General features: G+C 42.1%; 1 protein-coding gene across 2 annotated transcripts in view; it reads right to left on the bottom strand.

Moving 5' to 3' along the window:
- The window catches only part of egfra (epidermal growth factor receptor a (erythroblastic leukemia viral (v-erb-b) oncogene homolog, avian)), a 256,774-nt gene that overhangs the window by 94,886 nt on the left and 139,019 nt on the right, over positions 1–22,869 (bottom strand). The gene's annotated exons all lie outside the window — the stretch shown is intronic.

The following is a 22,869-nucleotide window of genomic DNA, read 5'->3' on the forward strand; positions in this document are numbered from 1 at the left end:
GTCTGAAGAAAGGACGCGACCCAAAATCTCGCCCATTCTTTTTCTCCAGAGATGCTGCCTGTCCCGCTGAGCTACCCAAGCTTTTTGAGCCTATCTTCGGTTTAAACCAGCATATGCTGTTCCTTCCTGCACCTCTCAAATCTTAGCCATTATTCAGTACTCCAATTTTTGTTTTATTTTACTAATTCTGGATCATATCGCCCCGTTTGTTGGTCGTACGCCTCTACCCCACCCCTGGTGCTATAAGTGAATTTGTTTTTTATTTTACCCCTGGGAGGAAAAAAAATCAAATCCAGGAGTTCACCTGGAGCAGTTCTCGGATATAACAGCGAATGAAGAGAAATTGGTGGGTTATTTAGAAATTAATCCTTAAAGAGAGCGTGACTCGTTGGATAAATAAGATCGTCACTAGGCAGCATCTTCCCCCCCCATCCTGACCCCTGGGAAACTGAAGGGAGCGACAATCAACTACCACGGATACAAATAATGTCATACACAAGAAAGGGCAGATGCTGGTGACAGATGACAAAAAGTGAACACACAGTGCTGGAGTAACACAAAGACGCAGCAGAATTTTTGAAAAGTCATCCCGTCACCCATTCCTTCTCTCCAGAGATGCTGCCTGTCCCGCTGAGTTAAAAAGTGCCCACGGTAGACTCACGAGTCACTACGGTAAACTCACGGGCTACTTACGTTCTTACATTGAGTTTAAAAATTTTAAATGTTTACTTCAAGAGTAAATTTGACTGGTGAAAATCTTTCAACATGATGAAAGATTTCCACGAGTTAACAAGTTTCCCGAGTGCCTGCCGTTAGCGTTACGAGTTCCGACGTTCCTACTACGTTAACTCTACGTGATTACCACGAGTTTGATTTGTTTTAAACTCGGGATCACTCGTGGGTGGACTCGCACCATGAGACAGGGGTTTAATGCTATGTAATAAGCCAAACAAGTTTTACGATATCAAAATGCAACAAAAACTATAGATGTGGCAATTTGAAACCAGCCCACCCCCCTGAAAATGCTGGAAATACCTAGCAGGTCCATTGGCAACTGCAGAGGGGTATGGAGGGAGTGAGATTTTTAGTGAGTCTGAACAGTAGCTACAGCACAAACAAATCACTGGATGCACTAACACTGCAACTAAAGCACCCAGATCATATCTGTGGTTTGAATGCCAGCCAGGCAGAACATTGTTTACATAGCTTGGCTCCTGTCTGTGCTGGAACTTGAAGTGCCCTGTTTAAGACAACGTTTTGGGCATGCCTGGACAAATTGCTTCCCTCACAACCTCCTAAAAGTTCAAAGCTCTATCAGAATAGACAAGACTTCATTTTCTAAATGGACATTCTACAGATTCTCAAACAAAATTCAACATTACACTGAACGTACACAAATGGAAAGTGGTGAAAACATATTCCTTCCGAGGAATTTTATAATGTCTCATGCCCGTGTTTAATTGATTTTAATCCAAAATCCAAGGCTGAACATAAAAAATATATTGTAGCGGCGCCTGCTGGCGCACGCAGGTATCGAACTCGGCGTTCGGAAGCTGCGGTCACGTGACTCGGGAGGGGCTGCAGTTTTCACGTGGTTTTGCTTTAGCGCCACAGTTGTGTAGCTGACCACCGTTGTGGTCAGACGTGTTTGTGATGACCTGTAAACCAAAGAGTAATTTCTTGAATAAATAAGTTCACAAAAACTTGGTTGCCGTTCTTACATCCACCAAATTGGTGACCCCCCCCGACCTGTCTAGCTGTCGTTAGACAAAGAAGATCATGCAGGAAGACTACGTTCCTGCAGAATCGGCCGGCACGATGCAGGGCTCACCGGGCTTCCAATTACCTTCATTTTGGCCAGACCAACCTCAGGTGTGGTTCACCCATGTTGAGGCACAGTTCCATCTGCACCGCATTATTGCAGACGACACGATGTACTTTCATGTAGTAGGAGCTCTGCCACAGGACTGTGCCTCGATGCTGTTGCCGTGCATCAGAGACCCGCCGACGATCGCAAAATACAAAGGTTTGAAGGCCCTGCTGCTCCATACCTTCGGTCTCAGCCGTAGAGACAGGGTGGCGAAGATCCTGCATATGGACAGTGTTGGCGACCGGCGGCCATCCATCATCCTGACGACATGGTGGTCCTGATGGATGGGCACCGCCCTTGTCTGCTCATTGAACAGATGTCCTTAGTGCAGATGCCAGACGAAGTCCATCTGATGCTCGCCGGGGCTGATTTCAGCGACCCCCAGCACCTCGCAGAGAGAGCCCAGCACTCAAGAAGCATCGCCACGGCGTGGGTGCAACTAAGACGACACCGGGAGGAAGAGCAGGTCCAGCCCAGCACTCAAGAAGCATCGCCGCTACCGGAGGTGTACAGCCGACGACGTTGCTGCTACTACCATCTCCGCTACGGCGTAGAATCCCCAAGATGCCGAAGCCCCTGTTCATTTCAGGGAAATGCCTCGGCCGATCGCCCATAGAGGTGAACGCGATCGGCCCAAACGAACGCCTCTACGTCCATGATAACAACTCCGGCCACCGTTTCCTGGTCGACTCTGGTGCCATAGCCAGCATCCTGCCGCCGACTGCCCGAGATACCCGCGTAGGTAAGGTAGGACCTGTCCTCTCGGCCGTTAACGGGAGCGACATTCGCACTTACGGTACGCAGACCCTGGACTTAAATTTCGACTCCCACCCGTATAGGTGGAGGTTCACCATATCTGACGTCGCCCAGCCGATATTGGGGGCCGATTTCTTGCGTTCGTTCTCCCTGCTAGTCGATATGCAAGGCAGGTGAATGGTTCCAGTGTCGGACCTGTGCCCTGCCAAGCTGCGCAACCCATTCACGCCCCAACAGCAACTCGACGAGGTAGCTGCGATCCAGCAACCTTTCGCAGCCCTTCTCGCTGAATTCCCACGGTTGCTCACGTGGCCCACCACAGTTATCAGTCTGGGTTTAATGCCTTGGACCCTGACCATTTCTGCTTATCTTAGGTTTGGATATGTGCCAACGAGGATAGGTGGTCCATGCCAAGTGAAGGCAAGACTGGCACAATATTTGGATCAAACATGGACAAATTGTATACAGGCATGAAGCTACTGGCTGAATCAACTGGTTGTATGAAAGATGGAGAGGAAAAGAAAAACTTGAAATTATGAAATACAAAACACTGCAGATCATTATTCCCTGATAGATGTTTCTGGAGTTTGACCGATTCAGATAACCAGTACTTCCAGCTTACATCAGAAACAACCACGTCTAACAGAAGGTCACAGACCTGTGATGCTAACCCTGTTTGTTTTCGCCACAGATGTTTGCTGTATGACTTGCTGAGTATTTCCAGCAATTCTTCTTTTATTTCAGATTTTAAGAATCGGCTGTGTTTTACATCACAAAGCTGACAAATTGAGATTATAAAAATGCCATTTATTACTGAGTATGATATTGGATGTAGAAAATGACTTTATTTCTTTAATAGACTTTGAGCTGTGTAAAGTATTTCAATCTTTTGATTAGAATTATGGATCTCATTCTTTCAAACTGCCTTGTGACATCATTGGGGCATCAAACATTTTTGTTTCCTGGTTGGAGAAGTTATGACCTGTGGAGCTCAATGTAATCTTTAAGTGACTTGCTTACCAAACAAATAAGACTCCATTTGAGTTCAATGGACATATTTTTTACTTTATCTTTGATATCAAAGAACTAAAGCCACATCAGGTACATCTGCACATCCTATTTTGAAATACAGGACAGTTCTTCAGGTGAGACTCTTAACATTTAAGAGCATAAGACCCTCATTTGAAAAATTGTGATGTGTTATCAGAACAGCAATAACAAGCTAACATTCATATATATACCATCCGTTCCAAATTACTGTCAATGGTCTTAGTGTCCAACTAGAAAATCAATAACACTCCATTCTACTTCTACATGAGGGTCTAATGATATTTGAATTTGATGCTGATCTGGTCCAAAGATTCAGCAGAGGCTTTTATTAAAAAGCCATAGCTCTAGCCTAGCTCACTCCCTGTTGGGTTCCATAACAAATGAGTTGTTTGTGAGCAGCTACAAATGTATGTCAGTACGTAAATTACTCTAAAATTTCCACCTCTTGCAAAACATACAAGACATCTTGGCTTCTCTACCCATGAGAAATGTGACCTTATGGCACATGCTGTCTATTCCATGTACACCTATCGTGCTACAATAGTGCAGCATGAGACAAGACGAAAAGATGAATGTTAAGAGTTCAGACCAACAAACAGAATTGTGTTGCAGGAAAAAATCAGAACAGGTCTGAAACACTCAGGTACATAAACATCTCTCTTCATCAATTGTACTACAAATTTGACATCTATTGCAAGTGGTCAACAGAAAAGGAATAAACCTAAGAGAAGTTGTTTAAGAAGGAACTGCAGATGCTGGAAAATCGAAGGTACACAAAAAAGCTGGAGAAACTCAGCGGGTGCAGCAGCATCTATGGAGCGAAGTAAATAGGCATCATAGAAATTCAGTCTGAAGAAGGGATTCGGCCCGAAACATTGCCTATTTCCTTCGCTCCATAGATGCTGCTGCACCCGCTGAGGTTCACCAGCTTTTTTGTGAACCTAAGAGAAGTTCTCTGGTTTGAGAATGAGCACAGAAAGTTACATTTTAATATCCACAATCATGTGTTACGTAGGAAATACAATGCTACACGTGCATCCCATTAGCAAAAGTGGCCACAGTGATATTATTCAAGAGCAGCACTTGATGCGTTTGGATATCACAATCAAAACAATAGCTTCCATTTTTATAACAGAATAAGTTAACATGAAGTACACTTGTTGATATTCATTTTATTATCTAAATAATAGACATTTTCTTTAGTGACTGAGGTGGGGTCTCCCACATTACCAGATCATCTATCTATCTATATATATATAAAACTCAAATCCGTCCGTCCGCCTGCAGTACGGATCCCTTCCTGCCTTTTGATTCGTTGACGGCTGCTCCTTCCTATCAGCTTCCAACACACTTCGAAACAATGTTGCAAGACAGGAACACTGAACTTTTCACTGCTGCAGCAGGCAGGGGAGGTGCAATTGAGGGGGGCAGGGGAGTGTTGGAAACTTACATTTGGCAACGGCTTCAGTTCCATTGGAGGAGACGGGTGCATGGTGGAATATTGGGTTGGGGGAATCACACCAATTGGGGGAGCAGACCCTGCACTTGGTCTAGTTTACTTTAAAAACCAGCAACATTTTGGTGCTAAAATGCTTGCAACTATTGACTATTCCTAATTTTCTACAGGACTACAGTAGAAATGAAGCTGTATGAATTCAAGGCCAATTACATTGTGGCAACTAATTGAGAAAACATGCAGGCTGGTAAATACCAGAACCGTCAGATTCCAAATGACCTATTATTACCAAAACCATCTTTGTTAATCTGTTAATTATTTCTATAATTGAATGCCTCTCGGCTATAGATTGCCACTGAAATGCAACTGAAATATTTCTTGACTGCAGGGCTTTAAATTAGCTGCAATTCTGGTAAACATCAACACCACGTTGCTTGTGGCAAAATAAACCAAATAATGGCCATCTTTCCAGCCCAGTGACATGATATTTTACATCATTATCTAATTTCCATCATTAAGATACCAAGGTGGTCTGGTTTATTCAAAAGACAAATTCAGATGCAAAATATGCAACATTTCCAACTTTGCATACCTTTCAAAGGTTAATTCTAATTGCCATTAAATTATATACATCTGTTCACTAATAACTTGGGTCCTGTGCAAGATCCAGTCATGACAATGCCATAAATCACCATTCCAAAACCTCACTGACTGAACCATTGTAAATAATTTATAAACAACTTCACATTGAATTGCCCACTTTTGATGTCCTTGGGAGAATGATGTGGATTATTCATTGCAATTGGGCATCCCTGACCTATACGGTGTATTTTACAAATATGAAAGTAAGCACGCTGGTACAGCAGGCAGTGAAGAAAGCGAATGGCATGTTGGCCTTTATAACAAGAGGAATTGAATATAGGAGCAAAGAGGCCCTTCTGCAGTTGTACGGAGCCCTAGTGAGACCACACCTGGAGTATTGTGTGCAGTTTTGGTCCCCTAATTTGAGGAAGGACATTCTTGCTATTGAGGGACAGGAGGTGCAACTCCAGAGCAAACAAAATCATGAGAGACCCCTTCCACCCCTGCAACGGACTGTTCCAGCTGCTACGGTCAGGCAAATGCCTCCGTTGCCATGCGGTGAGAACGGAGAGGTTGAGAAGGAGCTTCTTCCCAGAGGCAATTCGGACTGTAAACGCCTATCTCACCAGGGACTAACTCTACAGAACGTTTTTCCTTCCATTATTTATTATGTAAAAGAATATGTGTGTTATGATTGTGTTTATAATTTGTTTGGTTGTTTTGTTGTTTTGTTGTTTGTCTTTTGCACAAAAGTCCGCGAGCATTGCCACTTTCATTTCACTGCACATCTCGTATGTGTATGTGACAAATAAACTTGACTTGACTTGACTTGACTTGAGGGAGTGCCGCATAGGTTTACAAGGTTAATTCCCGGGATGGCGGGACTGTCATATGCTGAGAGAATGGAGCAGCTGGGTTTGTACACTCTGGAGTTTAGAAGGATGAGAGGGAATCTCATCCTTCTAAAGCGGTAGACATAAATGATGGTGAAATGCTTGAGTGTGAAGAAGGGTCAAACTCAGACATAAATGCTGCCTCACCCGCTGAGTTTCTCCAGCATTTTTGTCTACATTGCCATTTTAAATAGCTTAAGCCAATCAAATTGCTCCTTCTTTACGGGAGACCCGCCGACAGAAAACTATTCTCATTGGTGAGTGTGGAGGAGTGTGGCTATTTATTTATATATGTATAAATATAAAAAAAGTATTTTTTTGAGCTTGAGAACTCCTGTCATCAGCATGAGAACGTGAGAATTTCTATCGTAGTAGCTGCCTCAAAAATGCAGCCAAAATCATCAAAGACCCACACCATCCTGGCCACACATTCATTTCACCATTGCCATCAGGAAGAAAGCCTGAAAACTGTAACGTCCAGGTTCAGGAACAGCTTCTTCACTACAGCAATCAGGCTATTAAACACAACAACAAATAAGCTCTGAGCTCTAAACTACAAAAATACTATATTATTATTGCACTATATTTGGTATTTATTGACATTTTTTTCTCTTCCCCCGTTATGTACTATGTTTACATATTCACATATTCTGTTGTGCTGCAGCAAGTAAGAATTTCATTGTCCCATCTGGGACTTATGACAATAAAACACTCTTGACTTGACACTACATCAATGGTGATGAAGTGGAGATGGTCAAAATCTTCAAAGTCCAAGCATAGGATTCACCAACAATCTGTCCTGGTTCAAGTGAGCACATCAATGGCACCTCTTCCTCAGAAGACTAAGGACATTCTGCAAGTCTCAAATAACTCTTATCAATTTCTGTAGATGCACAAGAGAAAGCTTTCTTTCAGGATGTATCACAGCTTGGATTCAGAGCAGCCAGCTCCTTCCTCACTGTTATCAGACTCTTGAACGCATGTTTCGTAAGCTAAGGGGTGTTTTCTTGTGGATTCCAATGTAGGTTGTTGCGGATTTTACATTTTTTTAATTTGCTCTTTGTCAAGAGCTGTAATACTGCATTGCGTCCTTTCTCTTAACACTACCTGCTGTACTGATGTATGTTTTTTTTATTGTAATCAAGTTTGCATGTTTTTTTGACAACCTGGATAGTATGCGAACAAGGTTTTCTACTGTATCCCAGTACATGGGACAATAGACCAATATAACAGCATGGATGAAATCTTTACTGTACACTCTGAATACTTCAAATCATTCCGAAACTGGGGGAATCAGGAATGAACACCACACTCCTGTTGTGCTCAAACCTGTTTTTAATGGGGGGGGGGGCAGAAAGTGCTGGAACAACTCAGCAGGTCAGGCAGAATCTCTGGAGAACATGGATAGACGAGGTTTCGGACTGGGTCCCTTCTTCAGACAGATCGTTGGGGGATAAGCTAAAAGAGTTGGGGGCAGGACATTGTTGACATATATGGGGCCGGGCATTGTTGATATAATGTACATTGACTTTCAATCTCAAACAAATGACCTTGCTTTCTATGGGACCTCACATGAAAATACATTAAAAATCTTGAAATGTAAGGTCATGTCTCTTGCCTTCTGCCTGTCAAGTAAGAAAGAAATTAGAAAAGCTAAAAGAAGATATGAGATTGCTTTGGCAAGTAAGGTGAAAGTAAATCCAAAGGGTTTCTACAGCTATATTAATAGCAAAAGGATAACAAGGGATAACATTGGTCCATTAGAGAGACAGAGTGGACAGCTATCTGCAGAGCCAAAAGAGATGGGGACGATATTGAACAATTTATTTTCTTCGGTATTCACCAAGGAGAAGGATATTGAATTATGTGAGGTAAGGGAAACAAGTAGAGTAGCTATGGAAACTATGAGATACAAAGAAGAGGAAGTACTGACACTTTGGAGAAATATAAAAGTGGATAAGTCTCCAGGTCCGGACAGGATATTCCCTAGGACATTGAGGGAAGTTAGTGTAGAAATAGCAGGGGCTATGATAGAAATATTTCAAATGTCATTAGAAACGGGAAGTGCCGGAGGATTGGCGTACTGCGCATGTTGTTCCATTGTTTAAAAAGGGGTCTAAGAGTAAACCTAGCAATTATAGACCTGTTAGTTTGACGTCAGTGGTTGGCAAATTAATGGAAAGGATACTTAGAGATAATATATATAAGCATCTGGATAAACAGGGTCTGATTAAGAACAGTCAACATGGATTTGTGCCTGGAAGGTCATATTTGACTAATCTTCTTGAATTTTGTGAAGAGGTTACTCAGGAAATTGATGAGGGTAAAGCAGTGGATGTTGTATATATGGACTTCAGTAAGGCCTTTGACAAGGTTCCTCACGGAAGGTTGGTTAAGAAGGTTCAATGGTTGGGTATTAATGGTGGAGTAGCAAGATGGATTCAACAGTGGCTGAATGGGAGATGCCAGAGAGTAATGGTGGATGGTTGTTTGTCAGGTTGGAGGTCAGTGACTAGTGGGGTGCCACAGGGATCTGTGTTGGGTCCACTGTTGTTTGTCATGTACATCAATGATCTGGATGATGGTGTGGTAAATTGGATTAGTAAGTATGCAGATGAGATTAAGATAGGTGAGGTTGTGGATAATGAAGTAGATTTTCAAAGTTTACAGAAAGATGGCAGATGCCAGTTTTGCTGGAAGATCTTGGCTGAAAAATAGGGCATGGTAAATCTCATGAAGAATAGACAAGGGTCTGGGAATAAAGAGTTCCCTGAAAGCTTGTAGATAGGGTGGTAAAGAAAGCTTTTGTGTGCTGGCCTTTATAAATCAGATAATTAAGTATAGAAGTTGGGATGTAATGTTAAAATTGTACAAGGCATTGGTGAGGCCAATTCTGGAGTATGGTGTACAATTTTGGTCGCCCAATTATAGGAAGGATGACAACAAAATAGAGAGAGTACAGAGGAAATTTACTAGAATGTTGCCTGTGTGGAATGAGCTTAAGTGAAGGTGGTGGAGGCAGGTTCATTTTTATCATTTAAAAATAAATTGGATTGTTATATGGACGGGAAAGGAATGGAGGGTTATGGTCTGTGCGCAGGTATATGGGACTTGGGGAGAATATGTGTTCAGCACGGATTAGAATGGTCGAGATGGCCTGTTTCCGTGCTGTAATTGTTATATGGTTATATGGTTATTATTTAGGTACTCTGTCAAGTACTCTGCTTTACCTTCAAAGAAATCTAATACATTTAACTGACAAGACCTTTTTAGAACACCCTTTTGATTAACATGATTTCTGCATGACTTAATTTCTTTCTATCCAGATGCACTATGATCTTTCAGTAGGATTTCCATAACTATATCTATAGTGGAAATTAGATTCAGCAAACTATGGTTTCCTGAACCACTTTTTGCCACTTTCTTTTAAGTCGGCGTAACATCTGCTTTTCTCCTGTCCTCGGGCACCTTGCCATGATTCAATGATTTCTGGAAGTTCTGTGCCAGAGTTCCTGTAACTTCCTGCCTGTGTTCTCTAAGCATTACTTGAGAGATCTCATTCTCCCCCGGGATTAGCAAGTTGACACAGCTGCTTCAGTAACCATATTCTCTTTATAGTACTGCAGCCTACTATACCAGTACCATGCAATTCACTTTCCATCTCTATCTTGGTAAATGCGGAGCCAAAACATCTTTATTCGATATAATCTGTAATCGATATAATGCCAATGGTCGTGCCTTTACTAAATCCTATTTTAGTGGCTCACTCCATCCCTCACTTTCCTCCAATTTTATATAACCAGAAAATATAGATAATAATAATAATAATGAATTTTATTTATGGGCGGCTTTCAAGCGTCTCAAGGACACCTTACAAAAATTTAGCAGGTAGAGGAAAAACATGTAAGGGGAATGAAATAAATAGTAGAGACATGACTAGTACACAAAGTAAAGACAGAATACAATTTAAAACACAATATGAGGCAATTAATGCACAGATGAAAAGGGAGGGGGATGTGGGGCTAAGGATAGGCAGAGGTGAAGAGATGGGTCTTGAGGCGGGACTGGAAGATGGTGAGGGTCACGGAATTGCAGATCAGTTGGGGGAGGGAGTTCCAGAGCCTGGGAGCTGCCCTGGAGAAGGCTCTGTCCCCAAAACTGCGGAGGTTGGACGTGGATGGAGAGGAGACCGGCTGATGTGGATCTGAGGGACCGTGAGGGTTGGTAGGGGGCGAGGAGGTCAGTGAGATATGGGGGAGCCAGATGGTGGAGGGCTTTGTAGGTGAGGATCAGGATTTTGTAGGTGATCCGGTGGGAGATGGGATGCCAGTGAAGTTGTTTGAGGACTGCAGTGATGTGATGCCAGGATTTGGTGTGGGTGATGAGTCGGGCGGCTGCGTTGTGGACCAGTTGGAGTCGGTTGATGTAGGTGGAGCTGATGCCAAGGAGAAGCGAGTTGCAATAGTCCAGTCGGGAGGAGATGAAGGCATGGATGAGTCTTTCAGCAGCGGGAGGTGTGAGAGGGGGTTTGAGTTTGGCGATGTTGCGGAGATGAAAGAAGGAGGTTTTAATGACATGGCGGATGTGAGGCTCAAGGGAGAGGGTGGAATCAAAGATCACGCCAAGGTTGCGGGCCTTGGGAGATGGGGAGACAGTGGTGCCGTCGATGGTGAGAGTGGGGTTATTGATTTGGCTGAGTGTGGCTTTGGAGCCTATGAGGAGGAATTCTGTCTTATCGCTGTTGAGTTTGAGGAAGTTATGTTGCATCCAGGTTTTTATAGCTGACAAACAGGAGTTGATATGGGAGAGGGGGGGTTATGGGGGGATTTGGTGCCGAGGTAGATCTGGGTGTCATCGGCGTAACAGTGGAAGTCCAGGTTGAAGTGGCGGAGTATCTAACCAAGGGGGATAGTCCAAGAAATGGCAGAAGGACTAACAAGGTAAAAATATCAGGTATATACCAGAACCATCAAATGATATACTTTCCTACCACCCCAACACCCCATCTACCCTATTTGCACCCACTCCTCACAAAGCATGGACACTAGTAAGAAGCCCCCTCCTCACTAGCAGCACCACTTACCAATGTATATCCAACAGGAAAGAAAAGTCGGGAACAAGAAAACAAGAATTATAGGCAAAGAGAAGCTGAGAGCAATGGAAGCAGAAGGAAAGTACTTATAGAGAGAAAGAACAACATCAGGACACCAGAGTTGCGTTGCTGTGACGTTGTGTTTCTAAGCTCCCCTGTGAAAAGCAACAGAAGAACAGGCTGTAGCAATAATAAGAATGGTCATCTCAACAATTTGGTTTTGCCAGTCATTAATACTTGTAAGTAACTTTGTTACTTATATACTTGTGAGAACAAATGAAAATTCTTCCCAGATGTGGAACAGTCAATGAATAAATATTTACAAAGCATTAATGGGAGTGTTCTTCTGTTCTGCAGGACTGCATGCGGGAATGTTAATGAATCAAATCTGGACACCAATATTGGTGGCTTGAATAGCTTTATTTCCCAGTTACCCTTCCAGCGAATCCCAAATTTGCACTTTGTTATCAGGCAACTGAACCATCCTATCAACAACTAGAAAGCAATCCTAGCTACTATCTACCTCATTGGAGACCCTCGGCCTGTCTTTGATCATACTTTATTGGCTTTATCTTACACTAAACGTTATTCACGTAATTCCATTTATCTTGTGGATACTGATACTTTTATCATGTACACTGTGGATGGCTCGATTGTAACCATGTATTGTCTTTCTGCTGACTGGTTAGCACACAAAAGCTTTTCACTATACCTTGGTACACATGACAATAACCTCAACTCAACTTTACACTGTTAAAGGGCCTGACCCACTGAGGGGACCTAATCTGCAAGGTCATAGTAGGTCGGCATGTTATTCGTAGGTAATCTAAGGTATTCAAAGGTATTCAAAGGTAGTCGTAGATATTGTTAGTATAGTCGAAGGTAGTCGAAGGTGGTCGTCTTCACTCTCCACGATTCGGTGTCCAATTTTCCTGAGAGCATTGGCGAGTAAATCGTAGATAGTCGAAGCTAGTCTTCAACATAGTTGAAGGTGGTCGTAGGAGGTCTTCTACATATTCATAGGAAGTTCTCTATATAGTCAAAGGAGGTCGTAGGGGGTGCTCTACTTCAGCAAAACAACAAGACCATGACACTCTCTTAAACTCTCCTAAACAAATTAGGTCCCCTCAGTGGGACAGGCCCTTAATGGCATTAATACAGCAATACTTTTCTCCAGGGTTACACAGAAAAGCTGGAGAAACTCAGCGGGTGCAGCAGCATCTATGGAGCGAAGGAAATAGGCAACGTTTCGGGCCGAAACCCTTCTTCAGACTGAAGAAGGGTTTTGGCCTGAAACGTTGCCTATTTCCTTCGCTCCATAGATGCTGCTGCACCCGCTGAGTTTCTCCAGCTTTTCTGTGTAACCTTCGATACTACAGCATCTGCAGTTCCCTCTTAAATACTTTTCTCCAAATCACCCCTACAAATCTTTGGCTTATTTATGCATCGTGAGCTGCAGAAGTGTTTCATGCCAATTGCTCAATATTCGATGATGTAAATGTAAGATGATGCCTACTCAAAAAAAAAGACTAACTATTCATGTTAAAGTCAGAATGACTGAAATTAATTTGCATTATTATCTACTTATTTATCTGCAAGCCAAACAGCATCTTAATCCATATTATATACACAATTGATAAATTCTTCTTAAATGCGTGTTCTAACTATCGGTGGAAAGATTTTGTTAGATTTTGTTCTAAACATATCGTTACAATAAACATTTATCAAGAACATAAACACCTGTGTAAATAATATAGACACAAGGAACTGCAGATACTGGTTTATAAAAAAAGACACAAAGTACTGAAGTAACTCAGCGCGTCTGACAGCATCTCTGGAGAACAAGGATAGGTGACATTGGCGGCTTTCTATAGGAGATTCACCATGCTAATTGCTGGAATGAGAGGATTATCTTCTTTAAATGCACCCCATTCATGATCACCAGATATGCTGCCTGACCTGCTGAGTTACTCCAGCACACTAGGTATTTTCCTGTTTAAATAATGTAGATTGACTCTTAAGCCTTGAATTGATTGCTCAGGAAGAAACATATTGATCTAATTAAGAAACAACTTTATTCTGCCAAATGCATCTTTTAGTTTATATCTAACATTAGATGTAAACGTTCTAACATGTTCTAATGTTCTAGCATTAGGTCTTCACATAGACTTCACTTAGCGGCTCGTAACGCTAACGGCAGGTACTCGGGAAACGTGGTAAGCTCGTGAAGACTCGTGAAGATTTTTCAACGTTTTTCAACACGAGAGCCTCCGATTCTAAAGGGAGTAGGAAGCAACCGTGGCTGACAAGAGAAGTCAGGGATAGAATAAAACTAAAAGAAAAGATGTATAACACAGCAAAGAGTAGCCGGAAGCCAGAGGTTTGGGAAACTTTCATAGGACAACAGAAGGAAACAAAACAGGCAATACGGGCTGAAAAGATGAAGTACAAAGGGAAGCTGGCCAGGAATATAAAGAAGGACAGTAAAAGCTTCTTTAGATATGTTAAGGGAAAAAGAGTAGCAAAGTCAAATGTGGGTCCCTGCAAGGGACACGGGTGAAATTATTATGGGCAACAAGGAAATGGCAGAAGAGTTGAATAGGTACTTCGGATCTGTCTTTTCTAAGGAAGAAACAAACCATCTCCCAGATGTACTGGAGGACAGAGGATCTAAGGGGGTAGAGGAACTGAAATAAATTTTCATTAGGCGCGAAATAGTATTGGGTAGGCTAATGGGACTGAAGGATGATAAATCCCCTGGGCCTGAATGTCTGCATCCAAGGGTCCTCAGGGAGGTGGCTCTAGAAATAGTGGATGCATTGGTGATCATTTTCCATTATTCAATAGGTTCAGGATCAGTTCCTGTGCATTTGGAGGATAGCTAATGTTATCCCACCTTTCAAGAAAGGAGCGAGAGAGAAAAGGTGGAATTACAGACCAGTTAGCCTGACTTCCGTGGTGGGATAGATGGTGGAGTCAATTGGGGGTAGGGTGTTGACATGGATAGAAAATTGGTCGGCAGACCGGAAGCAAAGAGTAGGAGTGAACAGGTCCTTTTCAGAATGGCCGCAAGGCTCGGTGTTGGGGCCGCAACTGTTTACCATATATATTAATGATTTGGACGAGGGAATTAGGAGCAACACTAGCAAGTTTGCAGATGACACAAAGCTAGGTGGCAGTGTGAACTGTGAAGAGGATGTTAGGAGGTTGCAGGGTGACTTGGAAATGTTGAGTGAGTGGGCAGATGCGTGGCAGATGCTGTATAATGTAGATAAATGTGAGATTATCCACTTTGGCGGCAAAAACAAGGGGGCAGATTATTATCTCAATGGGGTTAGGTTAGGTAAGGGGGAGGTGCAGCGAGACCTGGGCGTCCTTGTACACTAAAAGTTGGCTTACAGGTACAGCAGGCAGTGAGGAAATCTAATGGAATGTTGGCCTTCATAACAAGAGGATTTCTGTATAGGACCAAAGAGGTTCTTGTGCAGTTGTATAGGGCTCTGGTGAGACTACATCTGGAGTATTGTGTACAGTTTTGGTCTCCTACTTTGAGGAAGGACATCCTTGTGATTGAGGCAGTGCAGCGTAGGTTCATGAGATTGATCCCTGGGATGGCGGGACTGTCATATGAGGAAACATTGAAAAGACTAGGCTTGTATTCACTGGAGTTTAGAAGGATGAGGGGGCGATATCATAGAAACATATACAATTATAAAAGGACTGGACAAGCTAGATGCAGGAAAAATGTTCCCAATGTTGGGTGAGTCCAGAACCAGGGGCCACAGTCTTAGAAAAAAGACATTTAAGACTGAGGTGAGAAAAAACATTTTCACCCAGAGAGTTGTGAATTTATGGAATTCCCTGCCAGAGAGGGCAGTGGAGGCCAAGTCACTGGATGGATTTAAGAGAGAGTTAGATAGAGCTCTAGGGGCTAGTGGAGTTAAGGGATATGGGGAGAAGGCAGGCACGGGTTATTGATAGGGGACGATCAGCCATGATCACAATGAATGGCGGTGCTGGCCTGAAGGGCCGAATGGCCTCCTCCTGCACCTGTTTTCTATGTACCTACGAGTGGTTATTACTGTAATTCTCCGTATTCGAGTCAGGGGAAACTTGGGAGAACTCTTGAATTAGCTCGTACAGTGGGACAGCCCCCTTAGGAAATGGGAATTACAGTGGCTTGCAAAAGTTTTCATACCCCTTGAACTTTTCCACATTTTGTCACGTTACAACCACAAACGTAAATGTATTTTATTGGGATTTTATGTGATAGACCAACACAAAGTGGTGCATAATTGTGAAGTGGAAGGAAAATGATACATGGTTTTCAAATTTTTTTACAAATAAAAAACTGAAAAGTGTGGCGTGCAAAAGTATTCAGCCCCCCTGAGTCAATACTTTGTAGAACCACCTTTCGCTGCAATTACAGCTGCAAGTCTTTTGGGGTATGTCTCTACCAGCTTTGCACATCTAGAGACTGAAACTTTTGCCCATTCTTCTTTGCAAAATAGCTCAAGCTCAGTCAGATTGGATGGAGAGTGGCTGTGAACAGCAATTTTCAAGTCTTGCCAGAGATTCTCAATATGATTTAGGTCTGGACTTTGACTGGGCCATTCTAACACATGAATATGCTTTGGTCTAAACCATTCCATTGTAGCTCTGGCTGTATGTTTAGGGTTGTTGTCCTGCTGGAAGGTGAACCTCCACCCCAGTCTCAAGTCTTTTGCAGACGCTAACAGGTTTTCTTCCAAGATTGCCCTGTATTTGGCTCCATCCATCTTCCCATCAACTCTGACCAGCTTCCCTGTCCCTGCTGAAGAAAAGCATCCCCACAGCATGATGCTGCCACCACCATGTTTCACAGTGGGGATGGTGTGTTCAGGGTGATGTGCAGTGTTAGTTTTCTGTCACACATAGCATTTTGCATTTAGGCCAAAAACTTCAATTTTGGTCTCATCTGACCAGAGCACCTTCCTCCACATGTTTGCTGTGTCCCCCACATGGCTTGTGACAAACTGCAAACGGGACTTGTTATGGCTTTTTTTCAACAATGGCTTTCTTCTTGCCACTCTTCCATAAAGGCCCGATTTGTGGAGTGCACGACTAATAGTTGTCCTGTGGACAGATTCTCCCACCTGAGTTGTGGATCTCTGCAGCTCCTCCAGAGTTACCATGGGCCTCTTGGCTGCTTCTCTGATCAATGCTCTCCTTGCCCGGCCTGTCAGTTTAGGTGGACGGCCATGTCTTGGTAGGTTTGCAGTTGTGCCATACTCTTTCCATTTTCGGATGATGGATTGAACAGTGCTCCGTGAGATGTTCAAAGCTTGGGATATTATTTTATAACCTAACCCTGCTTTAAACTTCTCCACAACTTTATCCCTGACCTGTCTGGCGTGTTCCTTGGGCTTCATGATGCTGTTTGTTCACTAATGTTCTCTAACAAACCTCTGAGGCCTTCACAGAACAGCTGTATTTATACTGAGATTAGATTACCCACAAGTGGACTCTATTTACTAATTAGGTGACTTCTGAAGGCAATTGGTTGCACTGGATTTTATTTAGGGGTATCAGAGTAAAGGGGGCTGAATACTTTTGCACGCGACATTTTTCAGTTTTTTATTTGTAAAAAAATTTGAAAACCATGTATCATTTTCCTTCCATTTCAGAATTATGCGCCACTTTGTGTTGGTCTATCACATAAAATCCCAATCAAATACATTTACGTTTGTGGTTGTAACGTGACAAAATGTGGAAAAGTTCAAGGGGTATGAATACTTTTGCAAGCCACTGTAGATACATGAGTACAGCAACATCTTGAGAGAAACTTGTAGGCTTTGCAGATTTAGTACGTGTACAACCTGCATTTATGAAATTCATAATAGTAAGCATAGGATGGCAAATTTCTGTAGATTGCAAGGATTAATGATGAATAGAAATATTTTTCAACAACTAGAAACTTGTTTAGCAAGACAAACCAGCAGGGAGGCTCCTCTGATATTCGAATTGGCATGAAAGAGTCTATATCATATTGCAATTTAGTGTTACAACATTTTATGTACGAATCCTGTGTTTATACACGTTGACAATTTAATTCTGTTGCTTTAGATTGACATGAGAACTATAAAGCTAAGAAACCAAAATATTGACATTTTTCAAAAATGGTAACTTAGAATGCATAGGTTAATCAATTACCTCCACAGCATGGATTTGTTAAAGACAAATTGCTGAATTCCATTATTTCTCTTTTAAATAGTCCGCAACTGCCCCAAAATACATGTTGACAGAAGTTACAGTGTGTGCAGATAAGCAGAATGTACAGAATAATTAAGCATGTGTGAGTGAGTTTGTGTGTTACAATAGAGTACTCATTATATGAATAAACCTCATACACATGCAAACAGAGAAACTCTCACATGTTTATGCATTATACGGTTCCTTCGTTTTGCCAGCACAGGAAGATAAAACAATAAAATGATAGGTATCGTTTAGGAAATTGCTGTTTTATTCCAGACCCCCAAGGTAATGAAAGATAAATGCATTAAAGCTGCAATGAACAGGTTTTAGATGGCGCAGAATAATATAAAAGTTCAAGATTTACAGATAACACATGCATGGATAATGCCGGCAATGGAAATGTAAGTTTATGAAGTCAGATTCAAGAGGCTAGAGTTCATTTCCAGCCGAGAAAACAAATCAATGAGGAGATTTAATAGAAATGAGAAAATCTAATTTTAGTGCATGAGGGAGGAGCACATTAGAGACCAAGCAATGTGGAAGAGGAGACTCCTTGGGGGAGTCAAGACGATAGTATTGGTTAGCTCTGGCAAACATCCAGATATGGCGCAAGTCAAATTACCACTTTCTATCTTGTAAACCTTGACAGTTCATTAGTGATCGTTGCTTTGTTCTTTGTATTTGTAATTGACAGCTTCCAGTATATCAATTACAAATACAAAGAACAAAGCAATTCACAATTCAGTTTGTGTGTTATAATTGTCACAAAGAGTTTCACAATTCTAAACATTCATCTCATCAGTTTTAGTTTAGTTTAGAGATACAGCGCAGAAACAGGCCCATCTACCCACCGAGTCCGCACCGACCAGCTATCCCCGTATATTAACACTGTCCTACACACACTAGGGACAATTTACATTTATGCCAAGTCAATTAACCTACAAACTCATACGTCTTTGGCGTGTGGAAGGAAATGGAAGATCTTGGAAAATACCCATGTAGGTCATGGGGAGAACATATAAACTTTGTATAGTCAGCACCAGTGGTCAGGAACGAACCCGGCTCTCTGGCGCTGTAAGGCAGCAACTCTACCTCACCATGCCGCGTAGTTGTCTCTCGATCAAATTGGAGAATAGGGCCATATTGACCAATATGGTTCTCAATCAATAGATAATCTTTTTCATTATAGGCTTTTCCTGATGGGAAGCATCCTTCCCTCCATCTGACAGTCATCTATTTCATGAAACACAATGTTCTTCCAAAACCCACTTCCTGTGGGAAAAACATTCTTCACGAAGCAACATTCTGCATGAATAGATTTGTTTCACAAATTCTCTCCTCACTTTCACTGCCTCTATTTTAAATTACAAAGACACTGTCAATCCCCAGTGAGCCCATCTCAAATTCTTGTGCTGTAGCTTCTCAGAGTATCACTGCAAACCAACTCCTTCCTACCAGCCACCTGTTCAACAGAGCAAAGATAGCATTTCTGAGCCAACATTGGGATAGCAATTAGGGAAATACGCCATAACCCCAAATTAACTTGTTCAATCCTGACGATCCTACTGGCAAAATTGTAAAAGTCAAGTCTCCCACCTACTTTTGTCAAAAATATTTTGCACAAGCTCAAGGGTAGGACTTGAACCCACTCTCATCCACTTCCCTTTTGAATATTGCAGTAATTAACAATATTGTATAAAATGCAACTTCAAGCATCTAACCTAATGTCGTGCTTAAGCAATTTATATCCCCTGGTCCTCCCTAATCTATCTCGTTCAAAGCATGAATAAGTTAGGTCTTTATTCTCTGGAGCGCAGAATGTTAAGGGGGGACTTGATAGAGGTCTTTAAAATGATGAGAGGGATAGACAGAGTTGATGTGGACAAGCTTTTCCCTTTGAGAATAGGGAAGATTCAAACAAGAGGACATGACTTCAGAATTAAGGGACAGAAGTTTAGGGGTAATATGAGGGGGAACTTCTTTACTCAGAGAGTCGTAGCGGTGTGGAATGAGCTTCCAGTGAAAGTGGTGGAGGCAGGTTCATTGGTATCATTTAAAAATAAATTGGATAGGCATATGGATGAGAAGGGAATGGAGGGTTATGGTATGAGTGCAGGCAGGTGGGACTAAGGGGAAAAAAATTTGTTCGGCACGGACTTGTAGGGCCGAGATGGCCTGTTTCCGTGCTGTAATTGTTATATGGTTATATGGACCTTCTTGGACCAAAATTAACATTTTTGAAAGTGTTAAACAAGTCTTCTTGATGCCTACCCTTTCATTTTAGATCTAAATCGTTTTTTGTTTTATAATTTCATTCTGGTCAAGTAATGTTCTGTCTGCCATGAACGCTAGTTCATCGGTTTCTTCCATTAGTTCAATTGTTCTCTTTAAGCTGGAAAGAGTACAGAGGAGATTTATGTGGATGATGCCAGGATTTGAAGGGCTGAACTGTAGGTAGAGGTTGGTCAAGTCAGAGGTTGGTCAGGCTAGGACTTTATTCATTGGTGCACAGGGAGCTGAGGGGTGATTTATAAAGGTGTCCTTCATACACCACCAAGGAAAACCGCTGGCATACCCAGTGCCCCAAATCACAGCTCTCCCAACCCCTGAATAATATGCCACCTTGAACAATGTCTGGCAAAGCCCTGCCTCTGGCTTTGTCAACAGTCAAAACTGGCAGGACATTTGAGTGTTTCTGAAAATTAAAATGTTATAAATTAAAACATTTACAATATTAACATTTAAATTTAGTAAGAAATAAAATATTAAAGCACAAATAATTAAAGGCATTTAAGAAAGATTGAATAATGTATTTCCTCCTTGCAATATCTTCCTCATTAGCCCCCAAATCACCAGCAAATTTACTATCAAAAATCACCAGCAAAATCAATGGGTTTACTGATCCTGTTCCAGGTTAGTCTTGCAAGGTCAAAGAAACAATTCCATTGCATGATGAATGCTGGGAAACTCAGCAAGATCCAGCTGATCTACCAGTCTCAATTAAAAGCCGAACAGCAGAAGGAGTTGAACGATGAGGTGCAATTTACCAGTGATATGACCTGCTGGGACCTGCCAGCAAACCCCAGGCCAATAACTCACCTCGTGTCACACAAGTATGCTGGATCTGTGCATCAACTCTGAATTCACTCCAACAAATCTGAAGGTGGATTTCAAAGTAATGCCCTCAGTTGAAGCATTTTCTTCACCCAGGTGACATAATAAAGAATCATATAAATTAAGAAGGGTCCCAACGCAAAAAAGTCACCCAGCCTTTTTGTCCAGAGATGCTGCCGGACCGCTGAATGACTCTTGTACTTTGTATCTATCTTTGGTATAAACCAGCATTTGCAGTTCCTTGATTATATCTATATATATATATATATATTACCAAAACTCTCACCTTGTTTGTTTCTCTGTCTGTCCATGTGCTCCCGGAACTACGCCAACACAATAGCGCTACAATTTTTGGACCACCTCACTCACCATTGTCCTGTGGTGTGTTTTCATCATTTTGTTCAGATTGATGTTATATTTTACACGTTATTCACATTTTAAATTGAATAAATATAACTTTTCACTTTAAAAACTTTAAAAAATCACTAACTTTTCACTAAAAAATCCAATTCCCTTGCCTTGCCCCTGCCTGTTACAATGTTACAAATTACAGGACACATCGTAATGGGCAGGGGCAGGGCAAGGGAATTGGATTTTTTAGTGAAAAGTTAGTGAATTTTTTAAGTTTACAAAGAGGGAGGGTGAAGAAGAAGGGGAGGGAGTGCTGGGAGATGAGGGGAAATGAGCCGCGCCTGCGCAGTTGGGGGCTGTGGGTGAGTGGTGGAATATTGTGTTGGTGGAACGGGTTGCGTTGGGGGAACGGAACCCAACGGGTCCCACTTGGTCAAGTAAGACATAAATATTGGCTTGTTTGTTATTCGTTTAAAGAAGGGCACTGTATAGTCTTCCTGCAGCAAAATATCACAGCACTCTCAGAACCATCAAAGAGGTGATTTTTGCACGTCTACATTATCAGTGCAAAAGATCACTTTGGCCAAATGTTTCTAATTATTTCACAGGCCTTGCCCAGAAAAACAAAGTGCCGGAGGAACTCAGAGTCGGTAAGCTTCTGTGGAGGGAGTAGACAGACGACATTTTGAGTTGGGACAGATTGATTGGAATAGCAGGAGATAGATGGTGATGAAGGAGGTGTTGGGGAGGGAGAACCCCTGTAAGTAATAGGTGGACGCAGGAGAGAGTGGAGGGTGATTGGCAAATGGACAAAGGCTAGAGTTGGATTGAGCATTTAATTTTATAATTACAAGTACTATATCACTCCTCTCTTTCCACCTCTACCCTTATACCTCCCTCCAATTTACATTTCACTCCTCCTCTTATTTCCTTTGTTGCTTACTGCACACACATGACAAGCTCCCCCCTCATCTGTATCCACCTATCACTTGCCATCTTGCCAGGCTTTGTCCCACCCCCACCTCTTTCCCAGCTTACTCCCAATTACCCCATCAGTCTGAAGATAGGTCCAGACTCAAAATGACGCCTGTCCATTCCCTCCACAGATGCTGTCTGACCTGTTACACCTCCAGCACTTTGTTTTTTGCTCAAGATTCCAGTTTTCTCTCTTTTTTTTGCACTGAAAGTCTAGACGGAGGAAATAATGATTGAAGAGAGACGAAGATTGTTTGGAACAGGGTAAAGTATGATCGTTTCAATAATAACCCTGATGGATTATTATGGATTAAATCCTAACAGGCTTTAGGCCATTTATTATCAAAAACACAATGCGCTCTCAGGAAGAATAATTTATTTTGATTCTCAGCAGGGATCATATAAAGCACATTCTTCTATTGGTGTCAAAAGCTATGCTTTATTCATCATTCCATTAAAAAAAAGTTTCTTATAACTGGAATTTGCTTCTAACCAA

Source organism: Leucoraja erinacea, chromosome 2, assembly GCF_028641065.1.
Source record: "Leucoraja erinacea ecotype New England chromosome 2, Leri_hhj_1, whole genome shotgun sequence".
Lineage (NCBI taxonomy): Eukaryota > Metazoa > Chordata > Chondrichthyes > Rajiformes > Rajidae > Leucoraja > Leucoraja erinaceus.